The following is an 18,952-nucleotide window of genomic DNA, read 5'->3' as shown; positions in this document are numbered from 1 at the left end:
GGCATACAGGAAAGGCCCTGAGTTTTCTATGTTGATTTTGTATTCTACCACTTGGCTCACAGTGTTTACTAGCTACTGTACTGAAGCGAAGGAGAACATGCAAAGATGTGTACTTCCATGTGTCATCAAAGCGTGTTGTGGCATGTAACCTGAAAATTTACCACATAGTAAAATGTCCTTAACGCAACCTCAGCTCCAGCTGCTGACTTTCCAGTTAGTAAATTCCAGCCTCTAGTCCGTCTCACAGCGGGATTAAAGATAATGTGCCATAACTTATTGTGAAAATAAACAACAAAGACAACAATCCCAATTAGAAGCTCCCCAGTCACTCCTGCCGCAAAGCTGTACAGGGCACAACAAGAAACACAAGCCTTAGCGGCCAGGTCTGAAGCTTTCTGAGTGACTGGGAGACTTCCTCTTACAGATGAATTTGAGGAACACAGCTTTAGCCATCTTGGCCATCCAGGGCTGTTTCAAGGACTGACTGACTTCCTCTTGTTGTGTTCAGTTTTTTGAGATAGGGTCTTACTCTGTAGTCCAGGCTAGACTAGCCTTAACTCAGAGCAATCCTCTCGTGCTGAGGTTATAAGTAAAAGCCAATACACCTGGCTCAATCACTTTAAAAACGATTTCACTCATCTACTTCTAATTTTGTGCGGGTGGTGGGGGGAGGGCAATGTGTGTGCTGTGGCATTGCTACTGAGGTCAGATGTCAACTTTTACAAGTCAGTTCTTTCCTTTAGCTTGTTCCAGGAATTGAACTTCAGTCATCAGGCTTGAGCAGCAAGTAGTATTATCCAATGAGCCATCTCACTGGTCCTGATTTATTATTACATTTATTTTATTATTTCTTTATGTATGTATGGACATCTGTGTATGCACACGAGTGCAGGTGCCCATAGAGACAGAAGAGAGCTTCAAATCCCCTGAAGCCAGAGTTGCAGTTAGGTATGAGCCACCCTACATGGATGCTGGGAACCAAACTCAGGTTCTCTGAAAGAGCAACATGTTCTCTCTGTTCTCTTTTGGTTTTGGTTTTTTGATTTTTCAAGACAAGGTTTCTCGTGTAGCCCTGGATGTCCTGGAACTGTAGACCAGGCTGGCCTCAAACTCACAGATATCCACCTGCTTCTGCCTCTCCAGTGCTACCACTGCTGAGGTTCTTTTTCTTTTTTGAAACAGGGTATCTCTCTGTAGTTCTGGCTAGCCTTGAACTCACAGAGATCTACCTGGCCCTGCCTCCTGAGTGCTTGGATTAAAGGCCTGTGCGCTACCACGCCAGGCCACGCAACAAGCACTCTTCACCACTGAACTATATCTCCCAGCTCCCTGCTTTAGTAGTAACTACTGTTCTTTTGTTTTCTAAAGTAATTCCATGGAAGCATTAGAAAAGCTGTCACTCCGCAGTCACGACCACACCCAGAAGACATAGCATCGGAAGTGAAACGTGGTGAGGACTTAAATATCAGGTGACTCACGCTGTTTCCTTACCATAGGTTCATGCTTTTATTTCCCTCACCAAGATCAGAGGTGGAGGGGCTATCCTATCATGCTCCTCTCTCTTTCCAAGATGCTAAGCAGAAAAAGGAGCCTACGGGAAAGGCAATCCACAAATACCAACGGAGCAGAGTAAATCAACTGGCCGTATAAGAACCAAGTCAAGAAGGCAGAAACAATGCTAAAAATGACTGTTCATATTACTCCCTTTTCTTCAATATTTTTAAAGTTTTAAAACATTTTTTGGTTAGAGGTTCGAAACTATGACTGAAAGCAGCAGTGCCATTCAGTAGAACACAGAAGATTACTGAGCAGTGCAAAACGCCAGTCCTGGCTTGGACAGGAACAACTAGATAGCCCCGAGGAACACATACCTAGTTGCTTTGGCCCTTCGTTTCTTAACACTTAAACAGAACAACCTAGGTGCTTTCCAAAGAATTTAGTTCCACTCTAAAGAAGTGTAAGGACTGGAGGTAAAGCCCTGTGGTAGACTGTTAGCCTAGCAGGTCCTGGGTTTTAACCCTACTACCCAAATTTAACCGTACCCAAATCCAAGTCTCTGACATGCTGTGAAAAACAGACATCTCCATGAAAGAATAAATTTGCTATCATCTTCAGTCACTTAAATCATAAAGCAGTCTAGCCTACACAAGAGAAAAAAAATCCGTTCTTTATCCGTGACATGAAGAAAATAGTCTTGGGGCTGGAAAGGTAGCTCATTGGGTAAACTGTTTGCTGTGCAAATCTACAGACCTGAGTTCAAATGCTCAGTACCCATGGCGGCATGCACCTCCAGTCAGTACTGGAGATGGCAGAGATGGGCAGACAGATCCCTACAGCCCACTCATCAGCCAATCTAGCAAACCAGGGAGCACTAGGTTGCTCTCAGAAAATAAGGTGAAGAGCAATAGAGGAAGACATTGTCTGACCTCTATATATGCATGCAGAAGGGCATGTATTCATCACACACACACCACACCACACAGAAATTGTCTACAAATCACTTCTACACAGAAATTTTAATATCTGGAATATTTTATTAATAATAACTCATTTGGCTTTTTGTTTAGAATGTAATACAAACAGCTGATAATAGCAGGGGGAAAGCCACTGCTGTGTAACATATCCTGGTAACCCTTCTGCATAATTGTTAAAACTTAGCAGTGCTTTCCTATTCCATACATTTGAATCTACTCTCAACGCACATTATAATACTTCTTACAATAAGATCTTATCTGAATTACAGAGACGTTCAAACCTCATTAGGATTTGGCGTGGCAGTGGCGTTCCTGTGGGTGGAAAGGAGGTGACACTGACCTGGTAATTGGTGGCTGCACTTTAGTCGTCAGGCACAAAGTATCAGGGGTTTCCTTCCGTTAAAATGTTAGGAAGTTGACAGATATTTAAAATGCCAGCATGGTGGAGAAATGTCCAGCACTGCAAAACAGGAAAGAAAGTCACTGTCCTCGTGCCGTTCTATCAACGATGCGGCGAGCCCCATTCCTGTCACTGGGGCCAGCGCTCTAAGGCCTGACAGTGGTCCTGCTGCTGCACCGGAGGAAAATCACCAGCTCCTCAGGCTCAAGCTGAGCAATAGACATCCGAAACGCCAGGCTCCGACTTCCCTTTCACAAGGGTAACTGGGGATGGTGGAAGCTACAGATTTTCTTTTCCTTTTAAGACAGGGGCTTGCTATAGAGCCTAGGTTGGTCTCAAACTCAAAGAGTGATCCCCCTGCCTCAGCCTCAGGAGTAATGGAATCTCCTCTGATGTCAAGGACTGACTTCTCAAGGGCGCTAGGTATGGACTTTCCCGGAATTTCCAAAAGCCTGCCTGCACGAGACAACGTGGCTCACCCACAATGCCCCAATGCCACGGTGCCACAATGCCCCTCTAAACGTAATCACAACCAAAAGTCCCCCCCCCCCCCGCCAAATCTGCGTAAGGAAACGTCTCACCTCACTTTCCTGATAACAGCAAAGAAACACATCAGTCTGTGACCTTTTTCACTGTTTACAAGGATGACCAAATACTGCCAACTTCTATTTTCCCCATCATGTTTACACAACACATGCTGGCCTATAAACAAATGCTTTTGCTTATATTTTTTCAACAGTATTAAGCTACAGTTAAAACAACCCTCCCCCACTCCCCACCCCAACATGAAAGAAGAAATGGACAAAAGAAAAAAGGCAGGCATTGGGAAAAAAGTGGGGCAAGAAAAGGGAGGGTAGGATGGTTTGGGGCTGGGAACAGGGGTCGGGGAGTCAAACTTGAAACACAATATATGTGTGTATGTGTATGTGTGTGTGTGTGTATGAACACTTGAAAGAATGAAATTTAAAAAACTAAAGAAAAAAAGAAAGGGAATCTTTACCTTTGTTTGATTTATTTCAATTTACCGACTCAACAGTTAAACTCTGAGCCTCCCAATTCAGGGAGGAAGCGTGGGTCATCACACAGTCGGGAGTAGGGGACCAACAGCATGCAGCAGACCACTAAGTAAGGAATTCCAGCAATTTCTGCCAGCATACGGGCAGATTCACACCAACGGGGGTTCTCAGCAAAAGGCTGGGCCTAAGCCCCTCACTGGAACCATCACTGCCAGGTTTCAGGCATGCCACGCTACACTGGGCCCCAGACTCCTGTTTTCTGAGTGAGCTGTTACTTGTCACTGACACCATCCATTAAGTGACTCTGAAAGACAGGATCATTCCAACCAGATGCCCAGCTTACTCTTTCCAGCAGAACCCTCCAAGACCCGGTCTCCCCCAGACACTTCTGTCTGAGGAATGCTACAGTCTATAAATCTGAAAGAAAAACCACTTGTGGACAAGCTGTCTGGATGTGTTCTCATTACCAGCTGATGGTGTGGTAAGTGTTCTTTTTTCTCTCTGTGTAGTTCTGGCTGTCCTGGAACTCACTCAGTAGACCAGGCTGCCCTCGGACTCATAGAAATCCACCTGCCTCTGCCTCCCGAGTGCTGGGATTAAAGGTGTGTGCCACCACCACCTGACCAGAGGTTTCTTAATAAAAATACATATAAACACGTACAATAAAAAGTTACATATATTTCAATGCCCTGAAAAATAAGGCCACTTAAAGGCTAAGCATGAGATGTTTTTACATTATAGTATGTGATTTCAAACAAGTTTGCTCAGCCTACCACTGAGCCTGTCACAGGACCCTCCCCCCCTTTTTTCCAGCTGACTGCAGGAGACTGCCAGTCTTCACTAAACGAACTTCTCTTCTCCTCCCCCCCCCCCCCCGTTTTGTCTGTCTTTTGAGGCAGTTTTACTATGCAGCTCTGGCCGGCCCGGCACTCCCTACATAGAACAGGTTAATCTTGAACTCAGACAAATCCACCTGCTCTGAGCCCTGTGTACATACAGCTCTGTCTTTCCCTTTTTGAGACAGGGTTTTGCTGTACAGCCCAGGCTGGCTTTGAATTTATCCATTTGCCCCCACCTCTCAAGTGCTGAGATTACAGCTGTAATCCACCATGCCATGCCTAACTGTCACAACAATCAGAGGAATTACAGGGAGCAGGGAGGGAGGGAATGACATGCACACACACAGGCCACACCCCACCCCCTCCTACACATCCACCCACGCAGCACCTAACTGCCTGGCTGATGAGCCTGGGAGATGGGACCCACTCAGTTTGCTCTCAGCCTTCCTGTCTCTGAATAACACCCAAGCCCCACTCACTCTGGCCCTCACTGTGCCTCTCAACAAAGCCCATGCCCTGGAACTGAACTAAGTCTACAGGACAACAGGCAGGAAAAGAAACACCCCAAACAGCTTCTCCAGCCATGTAAGTAAGAGGGCAGGGCAGGGCAGGGCAGGGCAGGGCGGAGCACAGGTAAAATGTTTGTGTCTAGTATCTGGGCGTGAGTATCTGGGTGCAAGGGAAGGTTTACTTTCTAAGTAGTTAGTAATGAGGAACATGGAGGAAAAAAAATAACATTTTAGATGAGTCTCAGTTCTTGACAGAGTAACCTCAAAAACAAATATATATACATAACTTCCATTTAAAAAAATCAACTCAATTCCAGGACAGCCAAGGCTGTTACCCAGAGAAACCCTGTTTTGAAACCAGACCCCCCCCCCCAGCAAAAAAAAATTCAGTTATTTTACTATGAGATCATCGAATGTAATTAACTTATACTTGGGCTAAAATTGGCTAACAGGCTATTCAGTGAGGTCTTAGAATCAGGAGTTAGATATGACCAGAAATATAAATTGAGTTTGTTCAATTCTGTAGCCCTACATAAATCTACATAAAACCACAATATGGGTCAATAACTTAAAACTCAAAGAGATAATACACAAAATAGACATTTTGACATCTCTCCACTAAATAGTGCACTATCTTAAAAAACCAGGGATACCTGGACATAGTGGTGCAGACCTGTTATCCCAGCACTTGGGACGGGGAGGCAGGTGGATTAAAAAGTTCAAGGCTAGCCCGGACATGAAATGTCTCCTGGATTCAAGGCCTGCTTGGGTTATATGAGACCTTTTCTCAAAAAACCATCAAACCCAAACCAGACCAAACCAAATGAAAGAAAACCAGTATACATGAGATAGTAAGAAAATAAACAGGAGACACTGTGTTTCAAGCTACTAAATGTACATAGGGAGACAGATGCACTGTTACAAAATGAATCCAGAGGCCCCATCTTAGGCGGTGGAAAGTACTAGATGATCTTGAGGGAGGAAACAACTCTCGAATCCCGGGCATGTCTGGGTCAGAGGGGCTGTGTGTCCTTCTGGGGTTAAGACAGTGCTGCAAACGTCCACCTCCTCTTCCCCCTTTTTAGGATCAGGCCAGGGAAGGAGACCATGTCCACAGGCTGTAACGAAATGACTTTTGATCTGTCTTAGAGAGCCGTTTTCAGCCACATGTGCTGGTGCACAGCTGTGAGCCCTGCATTCGGGAGAACAAGGCACGGGGGGCTCGGGAGAGGCCGGGCGCACTACTCGGTAATACCCGGGGAATCTTTTTACTACTACTACTACTCCTTACAAAAAATCCTAAAGTCAGGGTACAAAACACAATTTCATTTTATGGAATTTTATAATATTAAGAAACATAAACTGAATTAAAATACTTTTAAATCAAGCAGTGCTCAGCTGAAGATGTTACAAGACTATTTACATTCCTATAGCAGGTCAATGGGCTGAGCCCTTACCCCAAATTCATGTTGAATCAGTCCTAGCATTTCAGAATGTGACCGACTCTGAAGGCACACGGAGTGTCATGTGTCCCTCCCTGCTCCCACACACGCCGTCTCTTTTGGCAGTATTTGGCCACTGAACCCAGGGCCTTGAGCTTGTTAGGCAAGTGTTCTACCACAGAGCTAACTCCCAGCCCCAGAGACTTTTAAGAGGCAAGCACATTAAAATGAGGTCAACACACAACACGCGTAATAGACTTCTTTGCAGTACTCAGCTGTAAGTGAGCTATCGGACCCCTCCCCCACCACGGCTCAGGGATCTACGGGAAAAGCGGGTGGGAGGGCCGAAGGTGGTGAATGACTCCAAGGAAACCGTTATCCAGATCCCACGGGACTGATAATAAACATATGAACTACCAGGGACAATGACAGCACCCCCAGGACCTGCACAGGACACGATTCCAGCACAGAGAAAGACAACTGGACACAAGGTCCCATTCCTAATCTTTTTAGCTACTTGCAACTGATACCTGACAGGAAAAGGAAAATCAGTTTTCTTTAACCAAGTGCCATGGGCAAATCCCAATACAAAATGGACTCCGTGGTTTCATTTTGTGTTTGGGTGTGTGTGTGTGTGTGTGTGATTTTTTCTTTTCTTTTTCTCATTGGGTTTATGAGAGAATGAACATGAAGTTGCACGGCAGGGAAGGGAGGAAGGGAAATGATATGACCAAAATACTTTGTATAAGTAAAATCTTAATAAAAATCTGTTCAATTCAATCCTTAATCCAGTAAGACTGGGATCCTTATGAGAGAAAATGAGAATGCAGACCAGTTTTACTTTTTTTTTTGGGGGGGGGGGGGAGGCAGGGGGTGTTATTTACTTATGTATTTTACGTACACAGGTGCTTTGTCTGGATGTATGTCTGTACACCAGAAGAGGGCATCGGATTGTGAGCTGGGAATTGAACCCGGGTCTTCTGGAAGAGCACCCAGTGCTCTTAGCTGCTGAGCTGGTCTCTCCAGCACTCACTTTCTGCTCTTAAAGTACATCTGGATCTGAGCCTTCCCCCTACCAGTGAGGACATACCATAACACACCTTTTCTCAGACAGCTTTAACTTTTTCCTAGCCATGCAATAAACAGCGTTACAATAAAAAGAATGGTCTAGAAAAACATTTTAGAGAGTGTACATTTCAAGACCCTTTGAATTATCCTGGAAGGCAGTCTGAGCAATGCACTCGGGGAGAAGTTACGATGGTGTTGAGGGATCAAGACATTTATTTATCTAACACTGTGGGTGTCTCTAGGGAGCAGCTCCTCAGGGTCAGCATTAAGACACTGGAGTACTCAATTTAAGGCAGACTTTGCAGGCTTACACTGACTATAAAAATGCTTGCTGCAAACAATGAAAATGTTAATCACCACCACTTTAGCATTCTGGAGCATAACTTTCTAAGAATTCAGACAAGAAGTGGTGAAAAAAAAAAGACACACATTTATTGGGCTAAACATAGATATGTGCCAGTTATTTCTAAGCACCCGACATACATTCACGAAGACTTGGGTGACAGATGTCACACCCCTCAACAACAGATCACTACAATTTCGGTTAAAAAACAGCGAAGCTGCCACACAGTAGCAACTTGCTCAAAGTCTTGTAGCTGGTACAGGAAAGAAACCGAATTTGAACCCAGTAACCCAGAGGCTTCCTTGAAACCACCGTTCGTTCATGGCTGATCTAACTTCATCAGCCCTAGGTGATGGAACAACCTCAGAAATAATTTAACTTGGCCCCCTCATTTTACAAACGCGCGCAATGGTACCTGTGCAGTGTTGTTCAGAAGACAACTTGCCAGTGCTAGTACTCTCCTTCTATCATGTGGGTCCTAGGACTGAACTCAGGACATGAAGCTTGGCCACAAATGTCCTTAATCACCACTTACTCATTTCTAAAATCTAGTCTAATTTGCTGTTTCGGACACCAAGATCAAGCTTTGGTTTGGTTCGGTTCTTAAGGTCTTCCGTGCATCTGTCTCTCTCATTCTCTCTCTTACAATCTGTAAGGTTTACACGTGTACTGAAGAACAGTGGAAGCAGCCTTAGGCCTATACACAAACCAGTGTGTCTCCCTCTATATGAGGATACCAAGACAAAGCTATCAAAAAAACAGGCCTGCTAACCAGGCATGGTGGTGCGTATCTATAATTCCAGCACTCAGGAGGCCAAGGCAAGAGGTTCAAGTCAAGCCAGTACTACACAGCTTCGCAAACAAAACCAGACCAGGTCTGTCTACCCTGACACCTGCTTACACCTTTCCAGTGTTCTCACCGACATATGACCACACCAGAAGAACTGCATAGTTTTAGCTTTTGGAATGGTGTGAATGAAAAATAATAATAGTGTTTTGTTTTGTTTCTCTGTGTAGCGTTGGCTGTCCTGGACTCGCCTGGTAGACCAGCCTGGCCTCGAACTCACAGAGCTCCACCTGCCTCTGCCTCCCCAAGTGCTGGGATTAAAGGTATGTGCCACTGTGCCCAGCTGAAAATAAATGTTAGTTTTAACAAAACATCATTCACTACAATTTTAAGAAGACACGTCTCTTTAAACATCAGATTATCTGAAGTCTGAGCTTTTTTAGTACTTGCTAGTTAATTTAAATGAAATTATAACAAGATTTCAACCTAACATGTCTGTCTGTTTGCCTAACTTACCTACCAAAGCCCCTGAAACTGCTTTTCTGAAACAAAACCAGAGCAATGGTCATGTAGGTTGATTTCATTTTCAGTAAAATGCTTCATAGGTCACAATTCTTGAGGCCAGCTGAACAGAAAACCCTTCACCTGCTACAGAGGATGAAGTCACTGATTCCAGTGACTGAAAAGACACAATCCCAGTCTGGAGGATTAACCGCAATAGCCAAAGTATCAGTGTCTTTCTTAACTATGCTCACAACCTCTTTCCCTGAACTGCAAAAACCTTCACACAAGCTTCTAAGGCAGTGGTGCTCAGCCTCCCCAGTGCTTCTGACCCTTTAATACAGTTATTCATGTAGTGGTGACCCCCAACCATAAAATTATTTTGTTGCTACTTCATAACTGTGATTTTGCTACTTATGAGTTGCAATATAAATGGCTGCATTTTCCGATGGTCTTAGGTGACCCCTGTGAAAGGATTGTTTGACAGCCACCCCTCCCCCCAGGTCAAGACTCACAGGTTGAAAAACATTGTTCTAACATCAGATTAGTTTTAAAATAGTTTGTTGCCAGCTGAATATTACCAACAAACAGTTCTGCTGCAAGTGCCTCAGGGGAAATCACCCTCATGGGAGATGGTGTGTTGTGTTGAAAGCGCATGGACGTTGGAGCCTGACACTGGGTTTTCAAGCTGCCTCGGGTCCATCTAACAGCCAAGCTGTAAAATGGGATGACATCTATTCCAGCAGGAGGCTGTGTGGACTCAATGAGCTTGTTACTGCGAATGGTCAGCTCTCACTGGGCATGCCTGAGGAGCAGCCATTTGAGTCCACCCATAAGGACAGGACATTATTTTTTGTTTATTTTCTTTTTCAATGGAGCATCACTGTCTATCATTCAGGTGTCTAATCTATAAATCAAAATAAACTTATTCCTTTCTTATCCCAACCCAGCAGGTTGACCTGATCCAAGGAGAAGATGGGGGTCTCCATAAAAAAGTCGTTTATGGATATGTTCAAAACACATCCAAGCCAATGATAGCTGCAGACCACTTGGGAACAGAAAAGGACACTCTTCTCCCTACATCAGCCCTCTGTGCCTTTTGCAACATAAATGAAAAGCAAAAGCATGTCTCTGTTTCTAGTAAAAAAAAATTTTTTTTAAACAGCTTTTAATCAAGTTACAACTTTTAACATGTAATAGAGTTGCTAAAAATATCACAGCTAATTTTGACATTAGACGCGGGACAGAAATGAGCCCAGCTCTGAACTCGAGAGCAGTGATCCCATTCTTTTTCATCAATTCATCCATTCACATGCCTGCTTGGTGTTTCACAAGATTCGGAACTCTCCGGGCAGCTACTGTGTCTGGTAGAAAGAGGAGGAAGAAGTGGGAGGGATTTGCTCACAGTAACTTGGAGACTGATTCTATTTAGGGAGGTAGATAGGAGAACTAGTCCAAACTCAGCAGAGGTTTGGAGACTCAGTGACGAATGACAATGTGGTCAATTGAAACAGGGATGTTAGAACAGGAACTGGGTCTAGCGCTGAGACATGCTGAGTAAGAACTAAGCAGACCCCAAGAGGAACCTGTGGGAGTCAGCTGGGGTAAGGAGGGGCAAGGGCTTAGGAGATGGGATCTTTTTAAAAAGTAATTTATTTTGGTGTCTTCAACTTAAAGAGGTAACACTGATATACAGGACCAGATTTGTACCCTCAAATACTAAGCCAGACTATAGCCTCATCTGCTAGCAAAGACTCATGATCCCCAGCTACCTGGAAGTCTGAGGCAGGAGGATCTCAAGTTCAAGGCCTGTCTGGACTACAGAATGAGTTCAAGCTTGGACAATTATTTAGTGAGACCTGGTCTCTCTCTCTCTCTCAAGGAAGAAATGAGAGGTGGGGACAGAGCTCAGGGGCAGTGTTCACCTTCAGGTACATACAAGACCCTTGTGGGTAGGGGGTGATAAAGAACTAGATGGGCTCTTCTCCCGCAGCTCCTGCTAACACGAAGGAACCTAAGTAACAGCCCACAACTTCCCTGTCTTTATTTCTATATTCTTCTTTCCTTAGGACCTGCAAGCCCTATCGCTTTTTCTTTTCTTTTCTGGTGCGTGTATCATGTCTAGCTGTGTGTAGACGTGAATGTGGAGGCCAAAGGTCAGTAACAGGTATCTCCTAAACTGCTCTCCACCTTATTTTGTGAGACAGCCTGTCCCTGAATCTGGAACTTCCTGATTGGCTGGCTAGTCTCGGGCGGGCTCCGCGGCGTTGAGCCCATAGCTGCGCTGGCTGGCTGTGAGGCTGCTGCAGAGCAGAACTCGGGTGTTCAAGTGTAACTCCCAGCCCTTGTTAAAGCAATTTATCCTCCTCCCCCCCAATCTCCCAGGCTCCACATGAGGTCCCATGCATTTATATGCTCACTAGGCTCAGAGTTGGAAGTTTTATTTATTTATTTAGTCTGTAAACTCCATCATCTTGTCCTCACTAATTTTCCTTTCTACTTTCAATTAAATTCACTAACAATTATAGGTTATGTTCTTTGTGGCTCTAACAGTTAAGATTCCTTTAACAGCAAAGACACATTTAGATAGAGAGCTCTGGCTTTGCATTTGACACAAAGAGTCAAATTTTTGCAAGGAGGGGCCATATGTTTGCACTCTTCAAGGCTGTCTTTAGTCCTGGCTTCAAGCCCCAAACCCTTGCCTTTGCCACCCTCCACATCCATTCTCAAGTCACCTATCCCTATTTCCTTCCCATCCATTCTCAGTTGCTCTTAAAAGTATTCCTTACATTTGGATTAACATGGGAGGTAGTCTTCAAAAATAAGAAAAAAAAATGCTTCAAATAAATTTTTTTTTCCTTTTCTGTTTTTTTTTTTTTTTTTTTTTTTCTTTTCTTCGAAACAGGGTTTCTCTGTGTAGCCTTGGCTGTCCTGGAACTCATTTTGTAGACCAGGCTGGCCTCCAACTCATAAAGATCCGCCTATTTCTGCCTCTCAGCGCTGGGATTAAGGATATACACCACCACTGCCTGGCTGCTCAAATCAAAATTATCATGGAAAAATCGCTTAAATCTTATAGAAGATACAACCCACACAGGAAGCACAATACCCACAAAACTATAAAAGATACAGGATGGTGGTATTTAAAAGCAGAGCTTGGAGTGAAACAACAGGTAACCTGAATCTCTTGCCTTTGTTTTACACACACACACACACACACACGTGGGAGAGGAATGTGCATGATACAACAATATACTCTCAGAAAACACCGTTGGCTCAGGTGTGTTGCATTATGACCTGTTCAAGTTTCCCTCAACTCACTAATCTCAGCTACTTAGATTTCTTTTATTTTACTATGTGTACCAGTGTTTTGCCTGCATGTACTTATGTACACACCACTTGGGTGCCTGGTGCCAGGGGAAGTCAGAAGAAGGTGCTGGAGCCTCTGGGGCTGGGGTCACATGTGTGCTGACCCTGAAGCTGGGCGCTCTTAACCACTGAGCATCTCTCCAGCCCAAACCAGACAAATTTAAAAAACAACCAACCAGCAAATACTACTTCACTTTTGCTGAAGTAGACTACTTAGTGTCTTCTTTCCTCTTTCATTTGGACTATGGCAGTCTCAAAGGGGAACCTCCTGCCTCAGCCTCCAGAGGGCAGAAAGGGGTGTGCATTTCAACTTCCTTAACGCACTTACCAAGTGCTAATAACAACGAAGAATACAGTAATAGCATCTCTCAATGACCGGTTCCTATGAGGCACTTTGCTTAACAGGGCAATCTGATGGGGGCATTTTCTACACACACACACACACACACACACACACACACACACACACACACAGTGAGTTTACACAATCTTTAAAAACAGAAAAATTCTCTAGCTCACACCTGAGGGGCTTCGAACTAGAAATAACCTCTCTTCACCTCACACCACTCAACATCAGTCAACTGTAGCCTCTAAGAAACACCACAGGGAAGCCAAGAATTCAAATTCCTGTAGCAAAGTAACCCGTACAACTGTAAATGTGATTCTGACTTGGCAAAATCTGTAACAGAGCAGGGATATGGCGCTCACCACAAGAGTCTGACGATTACTGTTAGGGAACTGTGAAGTCCTGTGCGAATTACTACATTTAGTGATAAATTAAACACTGGGGTTGGAGGTATATATAGCTCTGGCAGAAGGTTTGAGGTCAAGTCTCAGCAGAGGGTTAAGAGAAACACACACATACACATACACACACACTGAAAAAAATCCACTAAAACAAAACCCATAAAACCTTAAAGGAGAACAACTGTCGGGGCTGGAGAGATGGCTCAGAGGTTAAGAGCACTATCTGCTCTTCCAAAGGTCCTGAGTTCAGTTCCCAGCAACCACACGGTGGCTCACGACCATCTATAAGATCTGGTGCTCTCTTCTGGCATGCAGGTGTACACTATATACACAATAAACCTTTTTTTTTTTTTTTAAAGGAAAACAATTGTCTTAGTGTGTATTTCTATTGAAATAATAAAACGCCACAACCTGAAGCAACTTGGGGAGAAAAAGGTTTATCTCATCTTAGAGTTCTCGTGTCACACACCATCTCTGTGGGGAAGTCAGGGCAGGAATCTGGACTGAGGAAATGAAGCAGAGGCCACAGAGGAATTGGAATGCTGCTCACTGGCTGGTTCAGCCTGCTTTCTTATAGCACTGAGGCTCCAAGCCTGGGGCGAGGGTGGGGGCAGGTGGGGGGAGGACCTCACCCACAGTGAGCTGGGTCCTCTCACATCAATGGCAATCAAGAAAATGCCCCTACGGGCCAATCTGGTGGGGCCATTTCCTCAGCTGAGGTTCCCTCTTCCCAGAGGAGGCAGGCTTGTGGAAAGATGACATGACAAGCTAGCCAGGAGTACACCAGTGTCGAACTAAATACTCAGAACTCCATCCCCTTCAGATCGGATTTTCGTACACACATAACTTTAACATTACTACAACTGACCATGTCCATAAATCTGGCTCAAAATTCATGACAGAGAAAAAAAAAATACTACCTAGCCAGAGATATTTTCTCATAGGGAAGTCAATATTTTAGTCACTTCATATATTGCAATTTCCAATCATGTCAGGTACGGAAAAATCAAATTACATGAAGACAGATGGTTTAAACCAACAAGATACAACATATTTTATCTGTTATTTGTCTAGTCTGACTCTTCCTTAAGAGCTTTAAACTAAATTCAGTGTCCACATTAGGCACTGTGGAAGCTATAAAGACAAGACTTTATGACCTCAAAGGGTGATTTAATGAAACGCACTAAACACACACACAAACTCTCTGCACACGTTTCCTTCATCTAACATGACCAAAAAAACCTTTGTAAAAGGTTAAAGGAAAGACACCAGAGCTGCACAGTACATGCTGTAATCCCAAAAGGCAGGGTTACACAGTTTTCAGAAACAGGGTGAGACCAAGCCCCTACTCTAAATTAAAAACAAAACCTTCAAGATCCAAAGGTGCATTAAACAGGTCTAGTTTGTTGTGTCAGAACATCAATGGACATTATTTTCTTTTTCCTCTCTGTTTATCAAGGCTCTGGCAACCACCATTCCTTCGGTTTCCTGACCTCTCCTACCTTAGCTTATTTTCTGTTCTCTACTCATGTAATAAGATACATCTTTTGGGGATTTCCTGTTCTGCTTCTAGTTTTTTCCCCCCACTGTTGCTATTTCTGGGATAATGTATCTCTCCCTCCTATGGCAATAAACTTTATGTTTGCTAGAAAGAGCCTGCATACAGTTTCTTCTTTGTGCTTCCTTTCCCTACATATCTGGAAACAATCACGAGGGAGAGCCTAGAGTGGTTCTGAAACCTTGGAACCTGACTATTGAAAAATAATTACTTTCAGGAAGTCTGCTCAGAAAGGTTAGGGACAACAGGCCTCTACAATCACCCTCTGTGATCGCAACTCTGCATCTTACAGCTAGCAGCTATAAATAGCCAGTAGCAAAATGAACTTGAGATAAAAAATTTTAAGATGCTCAAAATCTGGGAAATGTTAATAGGTAGTACTGATAGCCACAGATGATTAGTGGAGATTCTATGACATTTTAACATCAGGATAAACTCATTTGTACTTTGCAAATGCTGAAATCCTGAAGACTTGAGCAAATCTTTACAAGTGCTCTACAGAGACATTTCAGTAGTTTTACACGAGAACAGAATTACACGAGATCAGGCCTTTATTTATCCTTCTCCCCGATACTGAAAACTACCTTTTATTTTAATGATTTACATTTCGGTTGATGATGCTGGTTCGGTAGGAACGATCACATCACACTTCTGTTCATTTCCTCCGAGGTTAAAATCCCACTATAAAAGAGGGGTGAGACGGTATTCCAGAGGCCACAGGACCAGATTAATCATAAACCTAGCCAACTGAACCTGAATTTTGTTCAAATACTTCCTGTCTTTTGTTTCAACCTGCCATACACCTTTTCAAGGTTAACTGCAGTCTCCCTGAGCAACGGACCTGCCCACTCCAAACCGGGAGACGGAGACGGGGGTTTCCTAGTGCAAAGCCATTTACTGACTCCTCGACACCGGTTCATTCGAAAATATGCTATTACCCGCTGACTGTCAAACAATGCACACTGCATTCCTGCCCACAGCAGGCCAACTCTGCAGATAGCTAACACACCCACCTTGCAAAAAACATGCGGATCCGTTTCTATCAAGTTCTTAGGGAAGAAACCGGTTGGAAAGCAGAACCGAAAGGCGACTCACAGCTAAAAAGCCCCTAAGACCTGGCTTCTCCCACAAGAAACAGAAAAGATGAGGAAGGTACAAAGGGCGATGGGAAGAAGGTAATGTAGGATTTCTCTTGCCAGAGTCTAAAAATGTTCCGAAGCCGGGGGGGGGGGGGGGGCTCTCAACACTCAGTTAGAGACCACAGGATTCGAGGGGCTGTAGCAGCAATAAGGCTGGGGGATGGGAAGGCTAAAGACGGGGTAAGGCCGCTTTGGCTGTTGGATGTGTCTGGCTGGGTCCTTTTTTTTTTTTTTTTTTTCTCCGCCCATCCCTCATCAGGAAAAACGATGTCTTTATCTTACGCAGGACTATAGTTCTGGTCTCAGGCTTGCAAGAAGGAGACAGGTGTGGGAAGGGATGCCTGGATTTGCGGGGAGTACAACACAGGGGTGGGGGCTGCAACCTAGGAGACTAAACCCACTAGTCCCTCTCCGAGGCTGGGGCTGGGCACAAGGCGACGTGGAGGGAGCCGGGTCAGGAGGGGACCCCTGCTGAGGGGCGGAGGCTGGCGAGAGACAATGAACAGCCGCGAAGACCCCCGAGGATGCCGCGGCGCCTCCTCGGGGGATTCCCGGGATCTGGAGGCGGCGGCCCCGCCCCCTAGGGGACCAGCCCTACCGCGACAGGGATCGCCGCTGGAAGCCACCCCCGCTACCGGACAGGAGGCGCTCTCGGGGACCCGGTCCCCCCAGCACCACCGCGCCCCGAGCCCGCGCTCCGTACCTGGCCTCGGCGCTCCGGGATCCGTCCCCGCCGCCGCCTCCGCCGCCCGCTCCCCATCCCCAGCCTCCCAGGACCCGCCCCCTTATCGGCCGGCGGCGGTGACCGGCAGACACCACGGCCAATCACAGTCTTGCCCTCGCGCCCCTGCCTCCAATCCGCGCCGGCTGAAGGCGGGGCTTCTCCAAAATCATCCCGGCTCCTCCCGGGGCCCCAAGATCCCTTTTGTTTGGGAGAGCTAGGCTGGGATTGAGCTGGCGTCACTTCCGAGAGGAAGTACCCTCCTCCGGTCGTGTCGTCTGGAGTCTGGGTTTTCTCTTGTCCTGGCCCGGGTTCTGCAACTTTCCACCTGCCTCCTGGGAGCCTGCGGGCCAGGACCCTGGGAACACCTTCTAGTGGCCTAATTGGGATTTTATCCTAAATGTGAATAAAAGAAGTGTCCATTATAGAATTACTGAAAATCTAGTAAGTTAGCTTCTTTGCTCGCTCTCTGTCTCTGTCTCTCCTCTCTCTCCTTCTCCCCCCACCCCCTCCTTGCAAGGGCGCAAAGATGAAGCACCCGGAGTCCACCCTTTTAACCACATCACACTAGGTGCACCGGAGGGTTCTGGCTATGGAGCCTCTAGGGTAGAACAAACCGGATTGCACCCGGTAGGTCCTGCCGATCTGCCTTTCAGGGCAAAGTCACATTAATTGCAAACTTCGGTGTTTTCCCACGCTGTGCTCGCCTTTCGTGTGTGTGGAACACTGTTTTGTATGTTTGGGTTGGGTCATACTGTGGACAATGGCGTTTGTAACTAAGCCGAAAGAAAGAGCAGTTGGATGGGAGGGAACGGCTGTCCTTGTGAACACAGGAATGCAGATCCTAGTGATAGAAATAAGACCAGATAGATAACCTGGAGGGACAGGAATGCATTCTACCTGAGATCTGAGCGTTTGGTTTCCTTTTTTTAAAGCCTGCATTTCAGCCCACAAGTGATTGAGCTGCATGAATAGCCACATTGTTTTACAGGACGTTTAACAAGTTCACACAAGAAGACAAGTGTTTACGTGCACAAGTAATGTATTACTCTGAATACATTATTCCTAATCTTCACAATTAATTACTAGCAAGAGAATATTAGGGACTAGGCTAGTGGTTCTCAACCTGTGTTGTGGAACCCCTTGGCAAATTTCTATCTCCATTTTCATTACAATTCATAACAGTAGCAAAATTACAGTTGCAAAGTAGCAACAAAAATAATTTTATGGTTGGGGTCACCACAACATAGGGCACTGTATGCATTAGGAAGGTTGAGAACCACTGCCCTAGGCAGACATAGGCCTCAAGACAGGTGCAGTTTACAGTCTGGTAGAGAGATGCCATCCTGAGTAATCACGGTTTAGAGGAAGTAAAACAGTATTTCCTGTCAACATTGCTATGTTCATCCACATAATATCTATGTCAGTGTTGTGTGAGAGGTCTGTTTTGCCCTGTGAGGTGGACATCACTGTGACCAATTACGATGAGAAGATAGAGGGTCAAAGACTAAGAGAACCGGAAGGTTATAGAGTTAGTAAATGGTAAAAAAAAAAAAAACAAAAAAAACAAAAAACAATTACAAGAATGAGTAACTCCAAACCTGTGCCATATTGCTAACCATCCACCGGGTCTCAACAGATGGACCTGTTCAGAGGAGAAGGAGAGTCATTAAGAGCACCCCAGAGCAAAGCCAACAGCTCCATACCTTCCCCTAGCCATTGCGGGCTTTGGGAAGGTCAGGGAGAGAGCATGGAGATGCTCCCGCACAGGTGCTTTGGGAACAATGGCGTAGAGCGAGGAGAACTTCACGATATATGCGTTTAGGAAGATAATCTGGTTGGAGAAGGCAGTGCACACCAATGATCCCATGATGTGGGGGGTGGAGGCAGAGGAGAATCAGGAATTCAAGGTCCCTCTGGCCACCCAGTGAGTTGTAGACCACTGTGGGCTCCAGGAGCTCTCTCAGAACAGAGCACAGTGTCTGCAGTGGTTTAAAGACACAGTATTAGGCACAGGAGCGGCACTGCAGGCTTGACTC

At 45.3% G+C, this 18,952-nt stretch overlaps 1 protein-coding gene across 3 annotated transcripts in view; it reads right to left on the bottom strand.

The window, feature by feature from the left end:
* Cttnbp2nl (CTTNBP2 N-terminal like) overlaps positions 1 to 16,999 on the bottom strand; it is a 45,960-nt gene extending 28,961 nt beyond the window's left edge. The window contains exons 1-2 of one of the 3 annotated variants that reach the window (XM_021634210.2): positions 16,896 to 16,999; positions 2,815 to 2,934 (exon numbers count right to left, since the gene is read on the bottom strand). The gene's annotated coding sequence lies outside the window, so the exon portion shown is untranslated. Of the gene's footprint in view, positions 1 to 2,814; positions 2,935 to 15,637; positions 15,660 to 16,066; positions 16,088 to 16,895 lie in introns of those variants that run through there. The other 2 variants (XM_060392935.1, XM_060392934.1) reach the window with 2 other exon arrangements.
* Positions 17,000 to 18,952: the final 1,953 nt, after the last annotated feature.

Source organism: Meriones unguiculatus, chromosome 10, assembly GCF_030254825.1.
Source record: "Meriones unguiculatus strain TT.TT164.6M chromosome 10, Bangor_MerUng_6.1, whole genome shotgun sequence".
In the NCBI taxonomy this organism is placed as follows: domain Eukaryota; kingdom Metazoa; phylum Chordata; class Mammalia; order Rodentia; family Muridae; genus Meriones; species Meriones unguiculatus.
This window is presented reverse-complemented; position numbering and strand designations above follow the sequence as displayed.